Source organism: Carlito syrichta, unplaced genomic scaffold (assembly GCF_000164805.1).
Source record: "Carlito syrichta isolate Samal-C Ts95f unplaced genomic scaffold, Tarsius_syrichta-2.0.1 Scaffold116229, whole genome shotgun sequence".
Lineage (NCBI taxonomy): Eukaryota > Metazoa > Chordata > Mammalia > Primates > Tarsiidae > Carlito > Carlito syrichta.
In genome coordinates, this window is record NW_007060325.1 from 1 (window position 1) to 15,867 (window position 15,867).

Below are 15,867 nucleotides of genomic sequence, written 5' to 3' on the forward strand. Positions count from 1 at the left end.
TCTTATTAAGTGTCTTTTATAAACATTCACTCCTTACAACACTATGTTCATCAGCCTAACCCTCCTTCCCTTATTAATTTTAGCCCACCTCAGTGGGGAAACAACTCCACTCGCCCCACCATTTCGCTGGAGATTCTTTGTAGAAGAGTTCTGGACTTCTAAAGGCCACTCACACACCCAACGTCTGGCCACAGCAGACTGCCAGCCATATGGCTGCCAGTCTCGAGTTTCTATTCCCATATCTCTCTTTTCCATGCACTCAATTACTTTAACATGGCACAAACTACCTCAATTCTGCTTTCTTTTTGACCAAACCCAAGATTACTGTAAACGAAACCCTGAAATTTATGGAGGGTGCCCAAAAATCTCTTCCATGACCCACTCCATAAGGATAGAAAGGGTTGAAGGTGATAAAGATGTTTTTCTTCTCACTTCACAAGGCGGAGACCACTTCTACTTCAACATCAAACATCCCTGAGATAACATGTGGGAAAAGGGGGTGGTAGGCAAGGTCTACAACGGAATCCAAGACTCCACCCCAGTAGGAACCATCGAAATTTACCACACCTATGTCTGAATTCAGTCAAGTATCCCAAACTTAGCCCCTGTAATAACAAAACAAGAGGCAATATTACAAACCTCCATAAAACAGACAACCGAAGCCACCCCATTTTCCTGGCTCTCAGTAGTCTAACAGGGAGCACGCTTTCTCAACTACTCACATCTAGGCAACTTTTCTGACTGCTTCCTATGTGCAGCCCTCAGCCGCCCCCCATTCACAGCAGTACCATTCATAGGAAATCTTACCACCCCCTGCACACAAAATCCCACTGTTCATTTCCTTTCACTATCAGGAATTCCCCTGTTCACAACCCCAATTCAACCATCACATGTCAACGTTACCTGTGCCCCTCCTGGCTTCTTCTTCTGGTGCAACGGCACCCTTACTAAAACCTTTAAGTCATCATGTGTCCTGGTCACCGTGGTACCTCAGTTGACCCTATACACACAAGGGGAATTTGCAACAAAATACACAATAAACAAACCTACAACACTGATAGTGTCACCCCACCCCCACCAGAAACGGGCAGTCTTTCTTCCTGTAATCGCAGGAGTCTCTCTTGCCTCTGCTCTGGCAGCAGCAGGCCTAGGTAGTGGGGCTCTAGCATACAGCATTAACTCCTCCCAAGACTTAGCAAATAAACTACACTTGCATTAGAGGCCTCAGCAACGTCCCTAGCCTCCTTACAACACCAAATCACCTCGTTAGCTCAGGTCACCTTACAAAATAGGCGAGCCTTAGATCTTCTAACAGCCGATAAGGGAGGCACTTGCCTCTTTCTCGGAGAGGAATGCCGTTATTACATTGACGAGACTGGCCTAGTAGAAGAAAATCTAAACGTCCTCAACCATCTAAGTGATGAATTAAAACAGCACCGCCAACAGCTAGACTCTTCCCCCTTCATCTGGTTGCAACACCCTTTTGTCACCTGGCTGGCCCCACTCCTAGGCCCTGTCATTTTAATTTGCGTTTTTTGTTTAATAGCCCCATGTATCTTTAAATTTCTCCAACAACGCTTAATTGAACTCTCAAATCAAAACCTTAACCTCCTAATACTCAATAGTTATCAACCTGTCCCAGTAGAGGAGTCAACACCTCATCCCTGAACATCACTTAACTTTTCTTTTAGATATGTTCTCTTCCAGGTTCTCTATCTACCTCCACAGTCTACTTCAAGACAGCTGGTTACTACCGTCCTCATGCCCGCTGGAGGAGTGGCCGGAACAAGTCGCCATTCTACATCTACAAGGAACCTTTATAGAACTCTCGCCTTCAGAAATCTTCACCTTCAGCGCTTATCTCTGGGCCCTGTTCTGGCTGGTTCTGTGCCCTTCCCCCACCTCACCCCACAATGCCCAAATCCAGCAGGAAGCAGCCAGAAGGAATAACGATGCCCCTCTCCCAAATAAACAGAAAAGGTGGGAATGAAAGGCACAGGGAACAGACAGAAGGACGTCTCCCAAGATGGCGCCAACACTATAGGGAACCTAACGAAGACAACAAAGGCCGTAAATTCCTGCCTTTCCTGTGCGCGTGAAACTTAAACCCTTGCACAAATATTATCTCCCTATAGGAATACTACCTCATAGCTCCCTCCAATAAAGACCCTAAGATGGCTCTGGCTGGCATGGCCAGGCTCAGAGAGTACAGGCCACCCCCTCCCAAACCGATAAATACAGACCTCTCTCTCGCCCTCTCTCTCTCACTCCCCTTTCCCACCAGGCGGTTACAGACCTCCTTCCCTCTCTCTGTAGCCGCAGCTCTAATAAATCTCTTGGCCTCAAAGGGTATTGAGTCTCACTGGTGCCTCGTCCTTCAATAATAGCTAAAAATGGTACCAATGCTTGACAGTAAACTGAATAAACAAATTGTGGTTACTCATACAATAATACAAACAGTAATGAAAATGAAGTATTGCTATACGCAACAACACAGATGAATCTTTCAAATATAATCATAATTTTAAGTGAATAAAGCAATACATACTAAAATACATATTGTATGATCCATTTACATATTTTTAAGAAGACAAGCAAAACTATTGCACCAGAGATTATAATTGGAGTTAAATTTGGAGAAAGCGTTCGGTGTTTAGGAGGGGACATGATGACAGCTTCTGGGGTGGCGATAACTGGGTGGTGGTGGTAACTGTATTGAGTATGTTCAGTTTGTGATAGTGTGCACATGATTTGTGCATATATGTATTAGCATTGTACTTTAATTTGAAATTTACTGCACAGCAAAAATAAAAATTGTAAACCTATTTACCAAGGTCATTAAAAATATTCATTTCTTTTTACACAATAATTCCACTTTTGGTAATCTATCCTAAGATATAATTTTAATGGAATATTTTTCATGGTATGAATTTCATGTGTTTTACAGAGCTATTCCTCCATTTTTGTATTCTAATTTTTTTCTATTATAATGCTGTGGTAAACACCTTAAATCATTCATTAATTTTCTTTTGTATTCAAAATTATATCTTTAAAATAAATTACCATGAAGAATGAAGAATGTATGACATTCATGTATAACATAAAAGTGTTATAACATAAAGTAGATGAAAGCAGAGAATAAAATTACAGAGTGAGTATGATCACAGCTGTTTTTTTATTTTAGTTTTTAAAAAAGGATTGCAAGGATATATACCAAATTGCCACAAATGAATATGACTGTCTTTGTTCAGTGAAATTTTATTTTCTTTATTTTGTATTTTACTACTTAGATATATAATAGTAAGCAATATTATCTTATAATGGTAAAAATGTAAAAACTCATATTATTAAAATGGAAAGTTGTTTTGGTTTTTTGTTTTGTTTTGTTTTTTTGAGTTGGTGTCTCACTCCATCACCCAGGCTGGAGTATAGTGGCACCCCAGCATTGACATTCTGTGCTCCAGCAATCCTTCTACCTCAGCCTTCCAAGAAACTGGAACTACAGGCATACACTACCAAGCCCGGCTAATTTTTTATTTATTGTAGAGACGAGGTCTTGTCAAGTTGACCAGGCTGGTCTCGAACCCACAGACTCAGGCAATCCACTCACTTCGGCCTCCCAAAGTGCGGGATTAATGTAACTTAACTATAGGAGTAATATCCCATCACATTCATCCACACTTGAAGGAATGGGATAACATGAAATGCATACACCAGGAGGTAGAAATAGTGAAAGCTATATTAGAATTCTGTCCACTATAGGCACCTACCTCAAAATGGAAAATTCAGTGACTTCCTAGAAGAGATGACACAAGAACAAGTGTTGGCAGTGAGTAAATAGGGATGCAGAAGGGAGAAAGAATATTCTAGTTAAAGTTGCTAATAAGTACAAAGTCACCAAATGAGAAATGTCATGATAAATTTAAGGAAATAGTCAAGTTGTTTGTATTTTCAATTTTAGTGATTATAGATGAGGTGTCACTCCACAGACAGAAGGATTTCATTGAGAGGATGAGTTCATCTTTGGATATGTTGAATTTGTCTACAGAACTTCCATAGAGAAATACCAGAGGGATGCAAGTGATATGAGTCTGTAGCCCAGAAAGCGAAAGATTGGGACAAAAAGTTCAGATTTGGGGATATCAGTTTAGAATCAGAAATCAAGCCCTCATAATAGGCCAGTACAGGTATGTAGAGAAGCCCAAATACTAGAAACTCAGACTAGCACTGTTCAAAAGTTACATAGAGGAAGATAAGACTGAAGAAGATAGGGAGGGAGCAGCTAGTGGTGCAGAAGGGCTGTATATTACCCCAGAAGCAAAGAAAAGAAGTACTCAAGAAAGTGGGTCATGGTGGACTTCCAGCAAGATGGCAATGGGACAGTTTGATCCATGAGAGTCTCTGTGAAAGCGAGTGTCCATAAGGACTCTTGCTCTCCCCTGGTGGCTCCTGCTTCCGCCACTGCCAGCCTGCTCTTCAGTCAGATGTGCAAGCCTGCAGGCTGGCAGAAACTGGCCCCACACACTGCTCTGCCATAGCTGCAGCTGCAGCTGTTGCCACCACTGCCAGCCACACTGGCCTATAGGCTGGAGGCCCTTGGTTCCACACACCACACTGCTGATGAGGCTATCACCACCGCTCCCTCCCACAGCTACTCCCTCCCCCCACCCAGGGTGACCCCCGGCTCCCAGCCCTATGGAGCTCCAGGCTCCCACATCTGCTGCACTGCCCTGCCCCACCCAAGCTACCCAGTGCCATGCCTACCTGCAGCTCCTGGCTGTCTTGCACTACACCTCCCCCACCTCAGTCCCCGGTCAGTGGGTCCAGAGAGCAGCTGGAGCCTGGAGACTAGGCAGAGACCTGCATTACCCCACCCAACTCTGCCAGTCTCCAACAGGGACCTAAGGTAATAGCACCAAACTAGGAGAAACAGAAGCCCCTCCCCCATGCTAGATCAGAGACAGGTCAGATCTGAGGGGCAGATTTCTCAGGCAGCAGGCTGACTGAGCACAGATCTGATCTACCTCCCCCTGCAGCAGGCCTGGGCATCAGATCCTAGCTGTGAACAATCCTACCAGCCTGCAATGAAAGCTAGAGATCAGAGCTGAAAGGACATTAGACTTAAAGAATGATCTAAGAGTGTCCTTGGTTCCCTTGTTTTTATTTTTTAATTTTTAATCTTTGTTTCACTCATCTTTTTTTTCCTCTTTTCTCTCTCTTCTTACTGTTATTGATAATGTCTGCATGTTTGTGCAGGGGAATAGTATCAATAAGGAGGTTGATTTGGTTGTGTGTCTGTATGCTTTAGTTTTTTTTAAAATCTTTTCTGTCTTTGTGTCTCTTTTCATTTGTTCGTCAGTACATTTGGCTGTTTTCCCTCTTACTCTTCTCACTCTCCACCATCCTCTTCCCCCCGCCTCCCCTGTTCCATTCTTTTCCTTTTCTTACCCCATTTTGCCTTCAGGGAGCAAATCTATTCCCCCACTGCATGGACAGATTGCAAGGCAGTGGGAAGTGAGTTCAAGGGTATCCATACACCTGTTGGTGGATACTGGGATCTGTAGATAGATTTTGAATCACAGCTTCCGCCTCAATTAAATCTTAAAACTGCAAAAAAGTACAGCCCCCAACCCACAGTCCAGCTTCAGAAGTGAACAAAGCTAGAGGATTCACATAAGGAAGAATAAGAGATCAAGCAAACAGAAGTAAAAGCAAATCCGCCACCCCTGAACAACAGAATTAAAGAAGGGGGGGGAGGAAAATCTACACAAATGAAGAAAAAACAAAAGAAAAATATAGGTCTCACATAACCCCTGGGAGATCAGACACTGAGAAAACAGACTTCGGAATGCAAACAATGAAGAGCCCCCAGGATGACTGGTCACATACTACAAGCCCAGACGTCAAGACATTAATAGAGAATAAAAGGAATTGAGGTCTAAGATCAACCACATCCTTGACCATAAATCAAGCATAAACAAATTTCATAAGATTGAAATTTTGCCATGCACCTTCTCAGTGGAATAAAAATAAATATCAACACCAACAAGGTTCTCCCAAAACCCATAAAGACATGGACAATAAATAGCATGATGCTAAGCAACTCCTAGGTTAACACAGAAATTAAAATAGAGATTAAAGATACCTGGAAACAAATGAAAATGAAGAAACATCTTACCAAAATCTCTGGGATGCCATGAAAGCAGTAGTAAGAGGGGAATTCATATCTCTACAAACACACATGAAGAAAATGGAAAGATCACAAGTTAACAGCCTAACAAGTCACCTAAGGAAGCTGGAAAAGCAAGACAATCAAAACCCTAACTTCAGCAGAAGAATCCATATCACCAAAATAAAAGCCCAAATCCAGGGTATAGAAGACAAAAGGATAATACAAAAATCAGCAAAACAAAAAGCTGGTTCTTTGAAAGGATAAACAAGATTGATGGTCTCCTACCTAGACTGACCAAGAAGAGAGAAAAAGCCCAAATAAACACAGCCAGAAAGATGAAGTCACATCTGACCCAGAAGAAATACACTTGGATGGAAACAAACTTGAAAACCTAAAGGAAATGGAGGACTTTCTGATATCACACAACCACCCTAGATTGAAACAAGAAGAAATTGAGACCCTAAATAGACCAATAACAATCCAGGAAATGGACTAAGTCATAAGAAAACTACCTACAAAAAAAGCCCTGGACCAGTTGATTTTCCAGTAGAATTCTACAAAACATACAAGGAGGAACTGATACAAATACAATTGAAAGTATTCCAGGCAATTGAGAAAGATGGAACTCTTCTCAAATCATTTTATGAAACTAACATCACATTGATATCCAAGCTAGGTAAAGACCCAACAAAGAAAGAGAACTACAGGCCAATATCTTTGATGAACATAGATGCTAAAATTCTCAACAAGATCCTAGCAAACTGGATTCAGCAAGACATCTCAAAAATCATCCACCACAACCAAGTAGGCTTCATCCCTGGGATGCAAGGCTGGTTCAATATTCGTAAGACCATAAACATAACTAAACACATCAGCAGATGTAAAAACAAAAAACATATGATTATATCATTAGATGCAGAAAACGCTTTTGATAAAATCCAGTACCACTCCTTGATAAAAACCCTCAAATGTCTAGGCAGAGATGGATCAAACCTCAAAATAGTAAGAACAATCTATGAGAAACCCACAGTCAGCAAACTGCTAAGCAAACAGAAATTGGAACCATTCCTCCTGAAAACTGGAACAAGACAAAGATGCCCACACTCACCCCTCCTGTTCAATATAGTTTTGGAAGTCCTAGCTAGAGCAATCAGAGAAGAGAAGGCAATAAGGGGTATCGAACTAGGAAAAGAGGAAGTCAAGCTATCTCTCTTTGCAGACGACATGATTGTACACCTTGAAAACCCAAGAGAATCAGTCAAAAACCTCCTTGCACTGATAAAGGACTTTGGCAAAGTCTCAGGGTATAAAATAAATGTACAAAAGACAATCACATTTCTATACACCAATAATAAACAGAAACTCAAATAAAAAGCACAATTCCATTTACCATAGACACACAAAAAGTGAAATGCCTTGGCATCTTCTTAACCAGAGATGTGAAAAACCTTTACAATGAAAACTAAAAACACTGCTCAAAGAAATCAAAGATGACACAAACAAGTGGAAAAATATTCCATGCTCATGGACTGGAAGAATCAACATTTTTAAGACGTCCATTCTACCTAAGGCAATCTACAGATTTAATGCAACACCCAACAAATTACCAGCAACATTCTTCTCAGACCTAGAAACAACAATACAGGGATTCATATGGAAGCATAAATGACCAAGAATAGCCAAAACAATCCTCAGCAAAAAACACAAAGCAGGAGGTATCACACTCCCAGACTTTAAACTTTATTATAAAGCTACAATATACAAAACAGTCTGGTACTGGTACAAGAACAGGTATATGGGCCAATGAAATAGAATTGAGATTCCAGAAGCAAAACTTCAATTCTCAACCAACTCATCTTTGACAAAGCCTCCACCACCCACTACTGGGGAGAGGAGAACCTATTCAGTAAATGATGCTGGGGAAACTGGCTGACCACATGCAAAAGATTGAAACAGGACCCCTACCTGTCACCATACACAAAAATTAACTCGAAATGGATCAGAGACCTAAATGTAAAACCTCAAACTATAAGAACCTTAGAAAATGCAGGAGACACTCTTATAGAAGTTGCAACTGGTAACCAATTCCTGATCAAAATCCAAAGTGCCCATGCCATAAGAGATAAGATAAACGAGTGGGATCTCATTAAACTGACAAGCTTCTGCAAAGCCAAAGAAACCATCAAGAGAGCAGGGAGAGAGCCCACAGGCTGGGAAAAAATATTTGCCAACTCTATGTCAGACAAAGGCCTAACATCAAGGATCTACAAGGAACTCTAACGTGGTGAAAAGAAAAAAACAAACAGACCCATTACAAAGTGAGCAAAAGATGTGAATAGACAGTTCTCAAAAGAAGATATATGAGCAGCCAACAGATACATGAAAAAATGTTCAGTCTCACTAGTCATCAAGGAGATGCAAATTAAAACTACACTGAGATACCACCTAACTCCAGTCAGAAGGCCATTATCAATAACTCAAAAAATAACAGATGCTGGAAAGGATGTGATGAAAAGGGAACACTTCTACACCATTGGTGGGAGTGTAAACTAGTACAGCCTCTATGAAAAACAGTGTGGCGATTCCTAAAAGTCATTATGACCCTGCAATCCCCCTACTGGGAATATACCCAAAAGAACTCAGATCACTCTATAAAAAAGATGCCTGCACAGGTATGTTTATTGCATCATTGTTCACAATAGCAAGAACATGGAACCAACCATGCTGCCCATCAAAAGAGAACTGAATTTTTTAAAATGTGGTGCATATACACAATGGAATATTACACAGACAAAAAGAAGAACAAAATCATGAACTTCATAGCAACCTGGATGGAATTAGAGTTTATAATACTGAGTGATCTCTCACAGAAACAAAGATCTGATTATCACATGTTCTCACTCATAAGTGGACCTTGAACTACTGTAATACTATAACAAAAGGATTGACAGTAGCAGGAAACTGCGGGATGAGAAGGGGGGCAGGAGGTAGAATTGACAGTAGTCAAGATCTGCCTGGGGGGAGCACACCTCATCAACAAGGGTACCTGCACAATGAATATTTGTATACCTAACCCTGAATTGTACCCCACAATTTTAAAAATAAAATATTTTTTAAAAGTGGGTCGTGGGGCACAATGTTAAAGCTGCCCAAATGCTAAGATAAAGACCAAAAAGTTGTCTACTTATCAACTATGAGGTCCTTGGTTATTCTGAGCATAGATGTTTAAGTTGAAAGGAAGGAGGAAAACAGATTTCAGTAAACTGAAGAGTGACTGAGCCGTGGAAAATGGTGTTAAGTATAGAGCATTCTTTCACGTAGATCCCTAGGAAGAGAAGGAGTGAGATGAGCAATGCAGTGTTGGGAGCCAGCCTTGGCAGCTCACCTAATTGACAGGGTCCTGGTGGACCGAAGACCCCGGGCCGCAGGGCGAGCCCAGGAATCTGAGGCCCTTCTGTCTTCCACCTTTGCTGTTTGGTACTGCCAAAGAATTCTGTGCAGTCGTGGAAGAAGAAAATGGTATGTTTATGTGAAGTACTCATAGCTAACCTGAAAATGTCATGGTTCATTTTTCCATTTCCCACTATGACATTTGGCCTTTTCTAACATATGCCAGGGTTAAACTCTGAAACACATCAAGAATGCTTTCTTTCACTTGGTTATAAGTTACTAAATATTGCTTAAGTAATAAATAATATAAGTATATTCACTCCTTATTTGATTTAGAATTATGTAGTTTAGTGTTTAGACATAAGGTTTATTAGAAGCACAAGTTTATAGTAAGTTCATTATGAATTCATTATAAGTTCTAACACTTATCTAGGAGTTATGTAGGTGACTTATAACACTGTTTTCACAGACTTAGAATAAAGATTAATCGTTAAGGTTTTTACTTAATTCTATAGTTAAAATTTTAAGTAAACATTTATAAAGTGGGTTTTCACTGAATTCATAATATACTAATTAGATACTTTTATGATAATTAACTAAATACAGAAAGCAACTTTGGGGGCCTGGGAAACATCACTAAAAACTTCTTTTGCGTTTTCTTTAGAAATAAACACTGCAGGATAAGAGAAAAGTAATGAAGACACCTGGACAAGAGAGGCGATTACAAAGCTCTGAAGGTCATAGAAGCTCCAGAAGGAAAACTACTGCTACATGAGGAAATGTACACTTGGAAACTTTCTTGAGACATTTCAAGGACTGTAATTCGGGACTTTGGACTAAAACTATCATTTTTGGCTTTATGAATAAGACTCATTGTCTGAATGTTTATAGGGTTCTTGGCTTGCTTGTTGCTAAGACCACTAGATGGTGGTAACTTTTAGAGGATATGTACATGAAGGAATTTTCTTTGTCTTGCCCCTTTACAAATGGTATAAAAGCTTTCCATTAGCCAACATTAAACAGCATCTGTTCAGGAATCAGGTGTCCTAATATATTATTTTCGTCTTTCGCCTATCCGTCTCTCCTTCAGGAGACCTCACACCCTTGACAGGGGCTGGACCCCCACAATGCAGCACAAGGTTTGGTTGAGGTGACAGAGGAGCATAACTTCAGAGGATTCCAAGATTCTGCCATGTGTGTTAAATCACAATTACATGTTACAACTGGAACAGACTATAGAAATCATCTAGAGCATACTCACAGTAGATATCAGTTAAAATCTCTTTCTTTGGGAAACTCTCATAGATCTCATAGGCCAGATCTGGGAACCTCTTTGACATCTTGTGACATGCTTCTTTAGCATGGTCCTTTTTGACAAGCCCTACCTTCTCTTCAAGAGCATTTATCATAGTGGCAATTTTCCTCTTACTTTTATGACTATGGAATTGTATTGATTTTTCCTAGTATTTATAAACTCCATGAAGGTAGAGATCATGTCTGGTTTTATCCCTAAAGCCTAGCACAGTGTTTGTCATATATTAGCCATCCAATAAATATAATATATGACTTGAATTCTTTTATTTTACAGGTGAAGAAATTGAAGCCCTAATGTTAAAAGTTACCTGTCAGTTACACTGCTGTGAGAAGCAGGTTGAAGTGAAGTTGCATGTGCTCATTTCCACTCTTTTGAAAAAATGGTCACTTCCTATTCACACTACCATTAAATTTCCTCTCAATAGGTAATAAACACATATAAGCACACTCTTCCAGAAGTAATAACTCAGTGATATTACTGTGTAACCTCTTCACACATTCATGTGATACCTCCAGTATGCTCTGATTCCACAACATCTCTGTTTTAAGTTATCATTTAGCGAGTACTCTGCTAAGCATGAAAGAGCTAAGGGCTTCGGGTCTATTTGCTTATTTGATTTACATAACAAGTTGGTTGATATTACTCCTATTATACAAAGAGGATAATTAAGACTTAGAGAAGTTAGGTAAATTGCCAAAGCATTAAATGTCAGGGCCAAGATCCAAAGCAGATCTGTCAGATTTGAGAACTTGGGACCTTCTCCACCATGCTCCTCTACTTCACTGACTGTGTTGTCTTCAATTGTTTTTAGCAACTCAATAACTCTATTCCTATCAAAACACACATTTCTTTTGGAAAAATATATTCAACGTTCAGGGAAATCAAAGAACTCTTTCAAGGTACTATTGGTTGCTGTGAGATAAAAGTATGAAAATTAAAAATTACCAGTAAAACAAATTATAGAATTTAAATGAGTTTAGGGTTAACTCATTTTATTAGTATAGACCCTATCATTGAGAATGCTTTATGTATTTTGCATATATGGAAAAATGTATGTATATACATACATATATACTATAAAATATTTTTGGTAGTATCACAAGGGGATATAGGCAGAAAATGTGGCTTCTCTAGATAAATAATTGTTTGTCTTATCTGTTATTCGCTTCCTTCTCTTTCCAAAAGAGCGACTACATTTATTTTTCCAGTTTTTCATCTTTCTTACACAAACATGAGGTAATTTGGAACATCTCATATGGTGAAAAACAGAAGAAAATTCTCCAGACACAAATCTTTATCTTTGAAATAGATGTGAAGGTCAAACATCCAGCTGGGCTCGGTGGCTCAGCCCGTAATCCCACACTTTGGGAGACTGAGGTGAGTGGGTTGACTGAGCCCGTGGGTTCGAGACCTGCCTGGGCAACTTGGTGAGACCTCATCTCTACAATAAATCAGAAAAAAAAATTAGCCAGGCGTGGTAGCACACACCTGTAGTTCCAGCTATTTGGAAGGCTGAGGTGGAAGGATCCCTGGAGCCCAGCAGGTCGAGGCTGCGGTGGCCGGGAGTGTACCACTGCACTCCAGTCTGGGTGACAGAGTGAGACTCCAACTCAAAAAAAAAAAAAAAAAGTCAAACATCCTAACTTCATAGATTAAATAATCTGTGACTAAGAAAATGCAATAAATCTTTTGGCAGAAACATTGGTCAAAGAGTTGGGAAACAGTATTTCTGTTTCCTCCCCTACAACTCCAATCAGCAACTGTGTGAAGTGAACAAGCTCATTTAATCTCCACAAATCTAGTTCTAAGGTGTTCAGTGAAGCAGTATCATGAACGCTCCTTGCTCCTTTGGATTTTGTAGCATGCTTTAGTGGAACTAAAGCATGCAGTGCTATCAGGTAAGAGGGATCATGTTAATCCAAGTCTTAAATAAATTACCCTGAGTTCTCTGCAGCTCCAAGGGTGTATTTCTATACACTGACTAAACACCTCCACCTAGAAGTGCTTCAGGTTCTACAATTCAGCATGTTTAAAACTAAACTCATAATCTTCATATCAAAAAAAGAAGGAAAAAAAACCTGTTACTCATCTTGTATTTCCTCTTTCTAGTAAAGACATTTCTGTCAATTCAGTATACCAAGCTAAAAAAAGCTGACTCCTGACAACTACTGTTCTTCTACCATTCTTACCTCATTGGTCACTACATTCTGTTGATTCACACCCCAGTGGTGTCTCTCTAATTCAGCATGTCTTTTTCAATTTCACATTCACTTTCTTAGTGCAGCCATCATCATCTGAAACCTGAACAATTACAATGACTTTCCTGTCTCTATGTACCCAATTGCAAATTTTTCTCCATTATGCTAGTGAAATTATAAATATATATTGATTCTAAATTAACTACGGAGTCTTTCCATGTATGTTAGCCATTTTTATGTCTTCTTTGAAGAAATATCTGTTCAGGTCCTCTGCCCATTTTCTGCTATTGAGTTGTAAGTATTCTTTATAAATTTTGGACATTAACCCCATACCAAGTATGTGATTTGCAAATATTTTTTATCCAGTCTGAACTGGGTCAGGGAAGTAAAGGATCAAGGAGACAAAGTAGCAGATATACAAGATGAGCAGGTCTAGAGATACAATGTACACCACAAAGACTATAGTTAACACAATTGTATTGTATTAGGTATTTTTGTTAAATAAGTAGATTTTAACAGCTCTTGTTATAAAAAAGTAACTATGTGAGATAATAGATATGTTAATCTGCTTCATCACAGTAACAATTTTACTATCAATGTGTATATATGTTTACAGCAACATCATACTATAACCTTTCAATATACACAATAAAATTCATTTTTAAAAAATAAATTATCTACAGTATAAAGGCAAGTTCATTAACTTGGAATTCAGTAAACTTATAATGGTGACTCAAAAATATAATCAAAGGTCCAGGTTCTTTCAGATTTTAACTTTATCATTCTTGGTCTTTTCTCCTACTGCTTAATTCTCTCATTCTCACAATATGGCACCTATAAATCTAGATGTGCAGATATAACAACATCCAACAAGTTAAGAGAAACTCTTTTTAGATGGTATCTTTAGATGAGGAAACCCTTTCCCAGAAGCTCCCAGCAGATCTTATCTCTTATTTCACTGGCCAGAATTGCCTCCCTTGCCCATGAGTAAACCAAGTTCTTACAAGGGTAATGCAACTGGATTTGATGGGCTTAGACCAATCAGAAACCTCTCTTAAGACTGGCCTAGGCTAATTCTTCAGTAACCCCTTGAGTTATAATGTAAAATACATGTTTGGTCTTTGTTCCAAATCCTGGCACAGAGCTCCTAAAATTCTTGAAGTTTCCTGAGTGATAAAAATGTCTTATTACTCATAATGAATCCTTTTTACTACACCCAAGTTTATGCTCATGTGATAACTCTTAGTGGGAACCCTAGATAACTTCAAGATGGGAGTTGATCACCAAAAATTTAACCCTGTGATTAAAGGATTAGAACTCTCAGTCCCATCCCCACAATCTTTGGAATAGGAGTGGGGCTGAAGATTGAGTTCAATCACCAATAGCCAATGACTCAAAAAATCATAATAATGTAATGAAGCTCTGAAAAAATCTCTAACATAATATGGCTAAGGGAACTTTAGAGTCAGTGAACACACCAACATGCCTATCTTTTGCATTTCTTCCATTTGGCTGTTCCTGAGTTGCAGCATTTATAATAAACCAGAAAAAATACGCAGACCACTTTCCTGTGTTCTGTGAGTCATTCTAGAGAATTATTAAGGAGGAGACAATGGGAACCCTTAAATTTGTAGCCAGGTGGGCAGAAGGGCAGGTGGCCTTGGCACTTCATTTATGACAGGTATCTAAAGTGGGGAAGGTCTTATGGAAATGAAACCTTAACCTCTGGGGTCTGTGCTAAATCCAGGTAGTGTAAGAATTAAATTGAATAGTTAGATATGCCATTGGTGTCTAGAGAATTGGCTGGGATCAGAAATCTCTGAACAAAATTAAGGTCTTGCTATGAAAGAAAGAAAGTAGACATCTTTGAAGTAGGTAGCCAACAGTGTCTGTTCTACTACTACCTATTTGATCCTGAAGACCTCTACTGCCCATCAAACCAGGAAATATAAATTATCATCACATTTTTTAAATGAAAATTCTGAGGAGAGGGTAAATAATTTGCAGAGTATAATTTTTCATCTTAAGGAGGACTAAACATCTCTACTACTACATCTAGAGGCTGAATCTTGACCAAGAGCAAACAGTTTAATACTACATGTAAAATCACCAGTCACTGTCACCTGGGAGATTTTTTGTTAGGAGGTATTTTATGTTTTGACCATCTGCAAGAGTTTTTATATTACATTGTGAAATGGACATTTATTCACTAAAATTTGTGATGCCTTTATGAGCAGAGATTTGCTGTTTTAGTAATTAGATAAATTTAAATGTTATCTATTTTTTAAAAGCCTATTTATAGTTACTAGAAAAACCCAAAAGATGCCACATACATAAAGAGAAAATCCCATCTCTTACTTCATAATTCAATCACATCATTTTTCTCTGCTTGAGATTTACTTAACCAAGTCTCCTTCATAAACGCCTTGTCCTGATGTCATTGGTTTGATGCCTATGAAACACTTGACCCTGCTCTTTTTAGTTGCACTCAATAGCTTGAAACCACTGAACACTTGCTCTGTGCTGGAAGTGCCTTATTGTGAACCTACCTCATTTAATCCTCAAACCAACCCAATAAGTAGATGCTATTTTTGTTCCTGCTTTACAGATGAAAAAACTGAAGCTTAAAAGATAACTTGTCCAAGATCACAAGGTCATGTTATTTTAAAAATAAAAATAAAAAGGTGGAATCAGGATTCACAATTATGGGCATATGACATATGACTCCATTCAGTCCATCACTTCACAATGGCATGATGTCTCAATACTGTTTCATGGTGTTAATTCTGGGG